Genomic DNA, 14,014 nt, shown 5'->3' with positions numbered 1-14,014 from the left:
ACTGAAAAGGGCAGGGTGACCATTTGGAAAATTGTAAGCTCTTCTTTATTAATATCTAAAGGTACAGGTTCTGGATCAGACTGCTTGGATTCCAAATCCTGGCTTTCTCTCTAGCTGTGTGACTTTGAAAAAGTTCACTAAACTCTTCTGAACTTCAGTTTCCTGAAACTTTAAATTTTTTTTTTTAATGTTTGTTTATTTTTGACGGAGAGACAGAGCATGAGTAGGGGAGGGGCAGAGAGAGAGACACACATAGAATCCGAAGCAGGCTCCAGGCTCTGAGCTGTCAGAAACAGAGCCCAATGCGGGGCTCGAACTCACGAACCGCGAGATCATGACCTGAGCTGAAGTCAGACGCTCAACCAACTAAGCCACCCAGGTGCCCCTCCTGAAACTTTAAATAGGAATAAGGAGAAACCTTAAGACATAGATTTGTCATGATGAGCAAATGACTACGTGTAAAGCACCTAGAAGGAAGCCTGGCAGTGAAATTACTTACTGAATGTTAGGCAGAGCCCTTCCAGACTATGAGTTGGAGGCTAAGGTCCCCAACCCCTCAGGGGACCAAAGCACATTGGAAGCAGGGTCAGCAAGAGCAGAAGAAGACAGCCTATCATTTATTAATATTATTGAAGTCAATAGACCTTGATTAGCACCAAGAAATGGGTTGTCCTGTGGGGACACAAAGGTGATTCAGACAGAGATTCTATGACCCAGAAATCTATTGGCAGATAAGAGGCATATGGTCACCTGGCTTCTGGTGAACAGAGGCCCATTTTTGGGGATTCACAGTGGAGTGAGTGTCAGAGTGATACTCCAGCGGCCAGCATTCATTCTATGCAGAAAACTCTCCTTGTATGAGGCTATTGGTATGGAGCAAAGAACATACATAGGTTTTAGAGTAAAACAGGCCTGTGTGGTCTGATTTGGCCAAGCTGGAGCATTGCTGAGCCTCAAATAGCCTCCTCTGTAAAATGGGAATGATATTTACCTTATAAGGTTGTTGTAATAATTGAGATGATGCAGGTTAAAATACTTAGCACACATAGTGAGTGTTAATTCACTGAACACGTATTTATTAAATACCTACTCTTGCAGGCAACCAAAAAAACCCAACAAAACAAAGGAAGAAAAAAAAGACCTAGTTCCTAGTGAAACCTGGGAAGAAAAAAATATTCAGAGGAAGAGAACTATGTCCAGGAAGGCATACAGTTGCCAAGCACTACGCAAATTGAATGCTTTACACAAGTTTATTCATGCGATGCTTACTTGATCAACAGTTATGAATTAGATGCTCTTATACCTTAATACCTCCATTTTATAGGGGTGTGGCTAGAGAAGAGGCAAGACAGGCAGTATTCAGATTGTGTGAACCTCATAGCATAGGTCATGCACAAAATCTGAAGCCTGTGCTGGGCCCCTTATGTTTGCCCCTCCCAATCCACTCTCCACCCTGCTCTGCCCACTCAAGGCCCAGTATCGAGGGCTATGTGCCTGTCTTACACTGGGCTTCTGTCCCTGGTTATCTCTGCAGAGGGAGGAGACTAAGTCAGGGTATTGGCTTCTCAGGCTCCTGCTTTGTGAGCTGGCTGCATTCCTTACTGAAGGCCATTTCTCTGAAGCAGGCCAACTCCACATGACTCTCCCCTTTTACTCCAGTTCATGCTCCCTCTCTTTAAATCTCTACGCTTAAGGGACCTAGCGTCCAATTGGCCACCACAGGAGATCACTGCACTATCCTTGTAGGTTTCCCCACATACACAACTTTATAAATAAACCTGAACACTTTTTCATCCATCTCCAAGGCCACTTCCCCAGTCTAGGCTGTCCCTTCACTGGACGACAGGAGTAGCATTTTAACTTGTTTTACTGTATCCACTCTTTGGGAGAGGGGAGGTTGGGGGGGGGGGGGGAGGAAGACAGGAGAGGATGGAGAGAAGGGCATAAAAAGGGAATGGTCTTATTCTTCTCCAATCACTGATTTTTGTCATTGGTGGTGGTAGTGTTGATTCTTGCTTTTGTCTCCCATATCACTAGGGATATGGTGAGATGTTGGGTAGATTTCACAGTTTAATGGTTACTTTCTGTTATTTTTTTTTTAATTTTTTTTTAATGTTTATTTATTTTTGAGACAGAGAGAGACAGAGCATGAACGGGGGAGGGGCAGAGAGAGAGGGAGACACCGAATCCGAAGTAGGCTCCAGGCTCCGAGCCATCAGCCCAGAGCCCGACGCGGGGCTCTAACTCACAGACCGTGAGATCGTGACCTGAGCTGAAGTTGGACGCTTAACTGACTGAGCCACCCAGGCACCCCTACTTTCTGTTATTAAAATTTAGTCAGATTTAATCCCAAATTTTATTAATCTATTTTTTGAAGAATTTATCATAAAAATTGTCAAATGTATAATTTTCAAATGTTTAAGAGTAGACAGAATATAATATAATAAAATGTCCCATTACACCAGATGGAATTATTGCCAACGATTTGCCAGATATTCTAGTTTCCTTTTTTCTTATCTCTGGATTATTTTAAAGCAAATTGCAGATATAATACATATTCATTTGTAAATGCTTTGGCATATATCAATAATATATAAGCTCAATTTTTTAGGTCAATTTTTCAAAAACAAATTCTAATGCCATTACCACACCTAAGAAAACAGTTACTTCTTTTACTTTTTAAGTTTATTTCTTTATTTTGAGAGAGACAGAGACAGCGTGAGCAGGGAAAGGGCAGAGACAAAGGGAGAGAGAGAATCCCAAGGAGGCTCTGCACTGTCAGCACAGAGCTGCATGTGGGGCTTGAACTCACAAAACTGAGATCATGACCTAAGCCAAAACCAAGAGTCAGATACTTAACCAACTGAGCCACCCAGGCACCCCAAAACAATTATTTCTTCATTTTCATATAACACCCAGTACATACTCAAATTTGTTCAGTTGCTCCCAAATTTCTTGTGCAGTTGTTTTGTCTCAGTTAGGATCCAAACAATTTATAATCCCTCCTCCCTTTCTTCTTAATCTCCTTCATTTGTTGAAGAAACCAGGTCATTCATCCTATACAATGTCCCACAGTCTGGATTTGGCTGACTATATCCTTGTGATATTGTTTAACATGTTCCTCTAGCTCTCACATTTTCCATGAACTAGATCTAGAGGCTTGATTAAATTTAAGATAAATTTCTTGGCACATATGGGGCTATGAACTTCATCTTTTCGATATACTTCAATCTGTTCTCTATATAACAACTAAGTAGTTTTTAAACATATATAAATCTGATGATGTCCCCAGTACCATACCCCCACCATACTTAAAAACACTGAGTTGTATCCTAGGGCTCTAAATCCAAAGATCAAAGTTCTTAACAGAGTTGCAGGAAGCTGCTTTTCATTGTCATCTTGTCCTGCATTTACCAAATTCTACCACACTGGCTTACTCTTAATATTTCCCATTCCAGAAGGCTCCACCCTTTAACTTATTCCTGGAGAAAACTTAAGCTGCTCAGTAAGGCTCTTGGACCACTTTGCAAGTGACTGCAAGATAGGGAGACAAGGCTAATCCAATGAGCAATATCCAATTGGTAAGAGTCCAGTGTTGCTCTAGTCTCTTCTAATCACTCATTACTTCATATATGCTCTGCAATCAAACCAATTTTTTAATCAATTAATTAATTAATTTTTAAATTTACATGCAAGTTAGTTAGCTATAGTGCAATAGGAGTAGATTCAGGAGTAGATTCCAGTGATTCATCTCCTATGTATAACACCCAGTGCTCATCCCAACAAGTGTCCTCCCTAATGCCCCTTACCCATTTAACGCCCCCCCAACCCCTCCAGCAACCCTCAGTTTGTTCTCTGTATTTAAGGGTCTCTTATGTTTTGTCCCCCTCCTTGTTTTTGTATTATTTTTGCTTCATTTCCCTTATGTTCACTTTTTTTTGTCTCTTAAAGTCCTCCTATGAGTGAGTCATATGATATTTGTCTTTCTCTGACTTATATCACTTAGCATACTACCCTCTAGTTCCATCCACATAGTTGCAAATGGCAGGATTTCATTCTTTTTTGCTTGCTGAGTAATACTCCATTGTATATATATATACCACATCTTCTTTATCCATTCATTCATTCATTCATCCATGGACATTTGAGCTCTTTCCATACTTTGGCTATTGTCGATAGTGCTGCTATAAACATTGGGGTGCATGTGCCCCTTTGAAGCAGCACACCTGTATCCCTTGGATAAATACCTAGTAGTGCAATTGCTGGGATGTAGGGTAGTTCTGGTTTTAATTTTTTGCAGAACCTCCATACTGTTTTCCAGAGTGGCTGCACCAGTTTGCATTCCCACCAGCAGTGCAAAAGAGATCCTCTTTTTCCAAATCTTCCCCAGCATCTGTTGTTGCCTGAGTTGTTAATGTTAGCCATTCTGACAGATATGAGGTGGTATCTCATTGTGGTTTTAATTTGTATTTCCCTGATGATGAGTGATGTGGAGCATTTTTTCATGTGTCAGCCATCTGGATGTTTTCTTTGGAAAAGTGTCTATTCATGTCTTTTGCCCATTTCTTCACTGGATTACTTGATTTTTGAGCTTGATAAGTTCTTTATAGATTTTGGATACTAACCCTTTATGTGATATGTTGTTTGCAAATATCTTCTCCCATTCTTTCAGTTGCCTTTTAGTTTTGCTGATTGTTTCCTTCACTGTGCAGAAACTTTTTATGTTGATGAGGTCCCAATAGTTCATTTTTGCATTGTTTCCCTTGCCTCCGGAGACATGTTGAGTAAGAAGTTGCTGTGGCCAAGGTCAAAGAGGTTTTTGCCTGCTTTATCCTCAAGGATTTTGATGGCTTCCTGTCTTACATTGAGGTCTTTCATCCATTTTGAGTTTATTTTTGTGTATGGTGTAAGAAAGTGGTCCAGGTTGATTTTTCTGCATGTCAGTGTCCAGTTCTCCCAGCACCACTTACTGAAGAGACTGTCTTTATTCCATTGGATATTCTTTCCTGCTTTGTCCAAGATTAGTTGGCCATACATTTGTGGGTCCATTTCTGGGTTCTCTATTCTGTTCCATTGATCTGAGTGTCTGTTCTTGTGCCAGTACCATACTGTCTTGATGATTACAGCTTTGTGATACATCTTGAAGTCCAGGATTATGATGCCTCCAGCTTTGGTTCTTTTTCAAGATTTCTTTGGCTGTTTGGGCTCTTTTCTGGATTATTTGTTCTAGCTTTGTGAAGAATGCTGGTGTTATTTTGATAGGGATTTCATTGAATGTATAGATTGCTTTGGGTAGTATCGACATTTTAACAATATTTGTTCTTCCAATCCGGGAGCATGGAATATTTTTCCATTTTTTGTGTCTTCTTCAGTTTCTTTCATAAGCTTTCTGTAGTTTTCAGTGTATAGATTTTTCACCTTGTGGGTTAGGTTTGCAATCAAACTGATGAACACAATAGCCTTTTACCTACTGTCTCCATTTCTGTTTGCATCCCTGCCCTTGTTTATAGCCTCATGATCTAACCAAGGGATTCCATCCTACACCCAAACTATCCAATCTGCTATACTAAGCAGGGAAATGGAAATTTGTTTCAGACCATCCTGAACAGTAACAGTAAGCATCACAGACACCTGGTAAAATATCCAGGGGACTGAAAGAACAATCAGGATGAGTGATGCAAAAGGAAAATATACCATCCCAAGAATGCTCCTGGTGCATGCCAGCATTCTACCCTATAGTTATGGTGTTACCCTTACTCCTCCCTCAGTCTAAGTGTATGGGGGTCAGTAGCTAATTAAGCACAAAACCTGGATAGGGAGGGAACAATGACAATAACAAAAATGATTGGTGTGGGTGTTGAGTGTCAGCAGGACACTGGAAGGTTGGTATGGTATAAGGACAAAACTATGAGGTGTTAAAGATGCCTACTGGAAAGAAATTGAAAAGGTGGCCAGATGGAAAGAAAACAATGACCCAGTTTGGGCCTTGAAGGAGTTACCAAGGGAGGCAGACATAGAAAGTAACAATAAAACAAAATTAAAAATAAAAATTATAATAGAAATCTGTATAAAGTCATAGGTGAAAAAGCCAACCCCTGCTTGGAGGAATTAGAAAATATTTCACTAAAGATTTTAAAAAGCAAACACTTGTTATAAACTTTTGAAGCAAGGTGAGATTTCTTGCATGCCTAGTGGGTAAGGGTCCTTTGAGTAGGGAAAAGTTTTCAATTAGCCATAATCACGTCTCGGATAAACCTCATTGGCTATGATACTGCCACTGTGCAAAGCTTAGGGGTCATCTGAGTAGAAGCAACACACGAGCAAAGATATGGAGACATAAGGGGGCAGTATGGGTTAAATGTTGGGCCGATGATTTAGATAGAGTTGAAAATTAACCATGTTTGCAGAAATAGTAGGCATAGAGGTTGGATGTAGGGCAGAAGTACAAGACCAGGTGGTTCAGGGTATGGGTGTGGCAGCAGAACAATTAGTCTAAGAATCTGGGTTTTGGAGAATACCATCCTGGCTTTAAAACTCATGCCATCTATGGGCAACACATTGTCATTCCCAACCCACACTTTGGGAGGTGACTTTCTTGCGGGAAGCTGTTGGAGGCCTCAGATTCACAAAACAGGTGCTCTTCTCATGGGCTGACCTCACTGCCTATTACCTGATCTTCTCCAGTCACTGGTTCATGACTCAATGGGGAAATTATCAGCAAGGTCAAGTCTGATCTGGTTTCCTTAAGACATACAGTCAGTTGACCCTAGATTATAGATGAATCCTTTCAAGACTTCACTTTTTTTTTTTTTTTTTGAAAGAGAGAGAGAGAGAGAGAGCAGGAGAGTGCAAATGAGGGAGGAGCACAGGGAGAAGGAGAGAGAATCTCAAGCAGATTCCATGCCCAGCACAGAGCCTGATGTGGGGCTGGGTCTCATGACTGTGAGATCATGACTGGAGCCAAGACCAAGAGTTGGATGCTTAACTGTCTGAGCCACCCAGGCACCCCAAGACTTCACTTTTTAATGTCAGAGACGCAAAAAATTCAGTAAGTGGAAGGCTGGATTGCAAGACAGTGGTTGCAATAGAAAGTGGAAGGCTGAATTGCAATAAGCAATATTTGTTGTTTTTGTCTTATTAGACTCCTTCCAAGCTTTACTTTGGTAAGCACTTACTTAGCAAATCACCTTAACATCTGTTTAGACCAGAAAGGGCCTTCTGGAAAGTCTTTGGCTTTACAGCTTACGCTGATGTCACACTAGACCCAAGATTTTCATTGTATTTGCTATGAACGAGACTTCTGAACACATTGCCTGACGTGGGCCCACCAGCGATTAATGTTTTGTTTCAACAACGTTGCCAAGTGCTTACACACACCTTGATATCTTACACACATCTAAGATATCTTCTTTTTATTTTATCCCCTTCTTTTTTTTTTATTTTTTAAAATGTTTTCCTGAAAATATGAAAATTGCCAAGATCATGGCCTATCACTCCAACAGCATGTAAATCTTAAAAACAAAGACATTCAGGGTCGCCTGGCCTGGGTGGCTCAGTTGGTTAAGCATCCCACAAACTCACAGTTTGTGAGTTTGAGCCCTGTGTTGGGCTTTGTTCTGACAGTGTGCAGCCTGCTTGGGATTCTCTGTCTCCCTCTCTCTCTGCCCCTCCAATGCTTGTGCTCTCTCTCACTCTCTAAATAAATAAATAAACAAACAAATAAATAAATACATAAAACTTATAAACAAAGAACAAAGACATTCAGATACATACCTACTGAGTGATGACTTAACTCATGAAGTTTAATATTGATAAAATACTATTATCAACTTATAGTACATATTCAGTTTTCATCGATTGTCCCAATATCATCCTTTATGGGAACTTTCTCCCCTAATCTAAGATTCTATCATGTCCCATTACTCTGAAACATTTCCTCAGTCTTTATGTTAATATTTTTTATTAATAAAGAAACATGAATACAGAGACCAAATAATATAAGTAATGAGGCATGTCAGAGAGTGCATATTTATCATTTTTATTTTATTTTATTTTGTTTTATTTTATTTTATTATATTTTAAACGTTTATTTATTTTTGAGACAGGGAGAGACAGAGCATGAACGGGGGAGGGTCAGAGAGAGAGGGAGACACAGAATCCGAAACAGGCTGCAGGCCCTGAGCTGTCAGCACAGAGCCTGATGTGGGGCTCAAACTCACAGACCACAAGATCATGACCTGAGCCGAAGTCGGCCACTTAACCGACTGAGCCACCCAGGTGCCCCTATCATTTTTATCTTATAAGAGGCCTTTGCAATAGTCTATGTAAGAGATTATAAGGAAGTTAAACCAACTAAAGAGACATCGCTTTCAGAAGACGCACACAGAGGACTCTATTAATTTCGTGTGGGAGATAGGTGAAGTGGATAGGTCTGTGATCACTTCAAGGTTTCTAACATGGTAGTCAGCACAGACAGGGTGCCAAGCATTGCTGGAGAGAATATTGTGAGGAACTGCATTGAAGGGGAAGATGGTCAATAACTTTTGGATATGCTGAGTGTAAGTTGCCTCAGGAGTGACCAAGAAGAGTTATGTAGTAGTAAGTTGTATCCTGTCCCAGTGTGGCTGGGCCCTGCTCAGTTAGAGCCCTGAAAGTCTGCGTCCTGGAAATCTCATTCCTAAGGAAAATGGGACAGTTTTTTGCCCTATAATAAGTAGGCCATTAGTAACATGAGCTTGGAGCCCAGAGAGTGAAGTTAGTGGTAGAAGGGCACACACCCATGTTAAGGTGACTTAACTTTGAGAGGGATTGAGACAACCCAAGAAGAAAAACCAGATGAGAAGGCCTGAGAGGCTCTACTGGAAGCTGAGACCCAGAGTGTTTCTCTTTCTCAGCCAGCAATTTCCTAGGTCAGCAATCATAAAACAAGCATTGATTAACTTACTGTGTATTTCAAATTACTTTTTGCACCACTGTGAGCTGTTCATAAATTTGCTGTCTTAGGAACAGAAATGAAATCAAATTTATTATCCAACGAGGTGGTTATTATCACCCCTTCAGTCTGTGACTTCTTTACTAGACTCATTATTAAGTTGGGAGATTTAACTTCTTTTTAGTGTTACTCATTTTTCATTCAATTCTTTACAACCACTTTCCATAGTGGCTTGTGATCATTACTTTTCAATTTTGGGTTTCCCAATAGCCTTTTCTACAATATGGTCCATTTTCTGCATCATGAAATTCAGCAGAGTGGAACATTGGTTAAATAAAATAAATTTAAAAGTTTGTTAAGCTCTGTATCTATAAAAATGATAGAAACTATGCTCTTTTCTATTATTTTACAAAAATAGTGGGTATAGTTGGATCTTACTTGATCTACAGATTTACTGTGGTAACACATTAAACACAGTGTTATCATCTAATTGTTATTTGGTCCTCATTGGGTCAAAATGTTTTAATTCAGTAAGTTAGATATAAATGATTATTTTGGTTCAAGGTCTTAGTGACAGATCTAATAGGGCCTGAGAGGTCATCTATCCCATCCAAGGCTGTTCCTATCTTTGCTTTCATACTTAGCCTTTTTGAAGATAGCAAGTTAAACTTGACACATTTATATAATATTATAAATGTTATGCTTTCATGGCAGTTTCTTATACTGATCTTATTTGATTCCTACAGCCACCCAGCTGCCCTACTTTTTATTGAGATTTTACCCAGAACTTCAATATATAGATGATAAAAGTTGAACTTCTCTGCTTCAAGCTGAGGTGAGAGTTTGGGAGCACCACTCATACAGGTATTCTTTGTTTTGTTTTGATTGTCTTTTGCCACTAAGCAGCAGCCTCAGCTGCAGTACTGCACCAAACCAACTTGCTTTCTTCAAACTATTTCCTTGTTCGCCAAAGCTCTCACATATGCGATTCAATAAGAATTAAATAATGAATTGCTAACATCTATTGAACATTTACCCTTTGCCAGACGTGTTTGTTGTTAAGTGAATTATCTTGTTTAATTATCATAGCCATCCCCGGAAGAAGAGAAGACTGAGGCTTCGAAAGTTTAAATAACTTAGCGCAAGAACACATAGCTAGCTGGCAGGTGGTGAATTTTATTCCATTATCTACTACTGTTAGTGGATAAACTAATCTGTTTTCCAGTGCAGACACCTTTCATTTCTAAGCAATGTAACTAGCCATGTTTGAAAACACCTCATGCTTTAAGTTCTAGGAGCATCTGTTATACGTTTGCTTTTGCCTACATAACAGCACAGCTGGCTAAATAGATGATGAAAGACACATAATGGGAGGTGACAGTAAGAAGTGCTGTTCGCTATTTGAAAATTTGTATCCAGAGTAACACATTCCTTCTGAAAATGAATTATCAAGGCTAAACATATTAATTATTCAGATGTCATCTCGGATGTGGTACTTGTCAAAAACAGAAAGCTGTTTTCCCAAAACACCTCACTCTTAATGTGCCTAACATCAGAAGCTGTTCATGTTCATTCTAGATTACTGCAGTGCTTCACTTTGGGACTTTTCTATTAAATATACATTGCCTTAGATGAGTTATTCATTGTCTTAAAATTTCTGAGGACTGAGATACTGATTTATTTCATGTTCCAATATGTTGCAGTATAGATAACATTGAACCTGGTCTTTCCTTTCATTAATTTTTAATTTTTTTAAGTTTATTTATTTTGAGAGCAAGAGGGCACCAGTGGGGGAGGAACAGAGACAGAGGGAGGGAGAGAGAATCCTAAGCAGGCTCCACACTGTCAGTGCAGAGCCTGATGTGGGGCTCTAACTCATGAACCATGAGATGATAACCTGAGCCAAAATGAAAAGTCAGATGCTTAACTGATTGAGCCACCCAGGCACCCTTCATTAATTTTTTAAAAAGTAATCTCGGGGCGCCTGGGTGGCTCAGTCGGTTGGGTGTCTGACTTTGGCTCAGGTCATGATCTCACAGTTCGTGAGTTTGAGCCCCGTGTCGGGCTCTGTGCTAACAGCTCAGAACCTGGGGCCTGCTTCAGATTCTGTCTCTCCCTCTCTCTCTGCCCCTCCCCTGCTCACACTGTGTCTCTCTGTCTCGTGAAAATAAATAAACATTAAAAAATTAAAAAAAAAAAAGTAATCTCCACCCAATGTGAGGCTAGAACTTAAAACCTCAAGATCAAGAGTCACATGCTCTACCCACAGCCAGCCAGGCCCTCCGTTAGTATTTTTTTCTTGTCGAATTTATGAAGGATTACTTCCTCTCTCCCTCTCTTTTTCTTTTCTTTTCTTTTTTTTTTTTTTTTTTTTTTTGTGAAGGTCTCTCTTTCTCTCCTTCTCCCTGTCTCAAAACGTTCATTATTGTATTTTCTTATCAAAGAATTATTCTTCGATTTAACACACAATAGCTTGGGGCTATTTATTTACATTCATGACCAACATTTCTCACAAAATAAGGCAGACAGCTCTTCCTTCTGAGATACAGGTGTGTTTATGGAAGCCCCAAAGAAATTTCATATGAATCCATCTAGGGCACAACCTGTCTTATCTTGTCTGTCATCCTGTCTCATTTCCTCCCATCTTGGGGCAGACCTGGGAATTCCTAGTCTTCCTGACCCTCTTCTCTTGCTCCTCCCCTTCCTGTACTATGACAAAGATTCTCTTAGTTCATCCTGCTCTTTCCATTCCTGTTGCAGATCAAGGCCAAGAGAAATCAAGTCCAAAAAAATGTATCATTTATCCCTTGGTGGGACTAATCAGGTTAGAACTGTGTACAGAAACATTGCTTTGGGTGCAAATATTTTTCTTTTCTTTTCTTTTCTTTTCTTTTCTTTTCTTTTCTTTTCTTTTTTTCTTAAGAGAGAGTGAGAGAGACAGGGGAGAGACAGCATGAGCACAAGTGCACACATGGGGAAGGGGTAGAGAGAGAGGGAGAGACAGAGAGAGACAGAGAGAATCCCAAGCAGGCTCCATGCTCAGCGTGGAGCCCGACCAGGGTCTCTATCTGAACTGAAATCAAGAGTGTGAAGCTTAACCCACTGAGCCACCCAGGCACCCCTGGGTACAAATACGTCTAATCCAAGCCTGTATTAGCCTTTAAAATTAGATTCCTCACAGGTCATTGGCCATTCAGATCTTTATCCTAGCTTTAGAACTGACGGTATCTTTACTACTCAGATTCCTAAATTGTTGTGAATCTAATTCTTTTAATGTCTTCTAGGAAAGGAAATTATTGCTTTCATCAACAACTCATGTCAAAGTTTAATGGTTCTTAATGGTTCTTCTACTTCAGTCAGAGATAATTATTTTCATGAAACACTTGGATCTTCATTCCAATATATGCATATGTAAGAGTCTCTGTTATAGGCTATCTGCCTTGGCTACACCCTGGGGATCTTTTTTTTTTTTTTTTTAAATATTGCACAAATGCCTTGGATGCTACTAAATAAGAATTCTAGGAAACACAAGGCAGATAATAAATATGAAAAGATTGAGGGAAGTACTGTTCCAAGTACCAAATGAATATCAACCAAGAAGCTAAGTTTCTAAGATTGGGAGGTGGGTGATGGAGGAAGGTAATGAACTACTTAACAAGAGGACAAAATGGGGAAACAATAGGGCCAGGGAGAAGGAAATAAAAATTTCTTCTCTACTCTCTTAGGATCTCTGGCTGGGCCTGAGAATTAAACTGACTTAAAACAAATTAACAGGAGAAAAGCATACAAGTTTAATTAGAATTTTACATGTATGAAAATCTTCACAAGAAAATGACCCAGAGATATGCCCAGAGCAAAAAGTTTATATATATACCTTTTAGATAAAGAAATAATACATTTGAAAAGAGATGATAAGACAAAGGAGGTTTGGGCTAGAGGCAATAAATTATGGGGAAGTGACTAAGAGATGTACGGGGTGTTGGGGGTGGGGAGTGAAGAGATTAGTGGAAGATAAAGGTAAGATTTTAGTAAGATTACAGTAAGATTTTAATAAATTTAGTAAGTAAAGATTTTAGTAAATTTATCTGTACAGATCCATCTCAGTGTCAATTCCCAATTTCTGGTGATACGGATGTTCTTTTATTTCTGCTACAGGAAGAGGGCACCTTTCTCATGGGAAATTTTATGGGCTATTTTTAGAGAGGAAAGGGGAGGTCAGAGAGCCCTTCTTGCATCTGCTGCTTCTCAAGTGCCTTCAGCTCAAAATAGTCAATATGCCAAAGTGGCATATTTGGGGTGGCATGTCCTGAATTCCTTCAGGAGATGTCTGTGTGAAAGTCAGAGGGTATTCTGAATATCTATTTTTAAGTACCAAAGCACCCCAAAACTTAGTGTTTTTATACAATAATAGTCATTTATTACTTGTCCCAGTTTCTGTGGGTCAAAATCTGAAATGATTTGACTGAGGTGTTCTGGCTTGGGTCTGTCATGACGTCACAGTCAACTGATGGCTGGGACCGGTGTCACCTGGAAGACTCTTCACTCACATGCCTGACACTGTGTTGGGAAAGATTCTGAGTCTGGAACAGCTGAAGCTCCTCAGACATCTCTGTCTACCTCAGTATGGTCTCTGCTTTGTCTCTCAGGCAGCTTCAGGGTATGAGAATTCTTATGTGGTGGTTCAGGGCTCTAGACCATGCATCCTGAGAGAGAGAGCCAGGAGGAAGCTGTATCACCTCTTCTAACTTGCCTCAGAAGTCACATAGCATCCCTGCCAACAAGAGTATTCTACTACACACATTCTATTTGTTAAGAGTCATAAGGCCAAGCCATGTTTGAGCAAAGGGGAATTAGACCCCATCATTGGTGAAAGGATTGTCAAAGAATTGGCAGACATGTTAAAGCGATCAGAGAAACCTAGGCCAGAAATAAAAACTTGGGAGTCATCAGAATATAAATCATTAAAGAAGTGTGAGTAATTGAAGATAGGGGTATGATGAGATGGAAGGAAGAGAGAGAGAGAGAGAAAGAGAAAGAGAACAGAACGAGAAGGAAGGGAAGCCAGGTCTGAGCCCTTAAAAA

At 39.9% G+C, this 14,014-nt stretch overlaps 1 pseudogene; it reads right to left on the bottom strand.

The window, feature by feature from the left end:
* Positions 1-6,106: 6,106 nt before the first annotated feature.
* LOC123581484 lies at positions 6,107-6,289 on the bottom strand (annotated as a pseudogene).
* Positions 6,290-14,014: the final 7,725 nt, after the last annotated feature.

The sequence above is a fragment of the Leopardus geoffroyi genome, chromosome A1, assembly GCF_018350155.1.
Source record: "Leopardus geoffroyi isolate Oge1 chromosome A1, O.geoffroyi_Oge1_pat1.0, whole genome shotgun sequence".
Lineage (NCBI taxonomy): Eukaryota > Metazoa > Chordata > Mammalia > Carnivora > Felidae > Leopardus > Leopardus geoffroyi.
The sequence above is the reverse complement of the archived record's forward strand: the minus strand, read 5'-3'. Positions and strand labels throughout refer to the sequence as shown.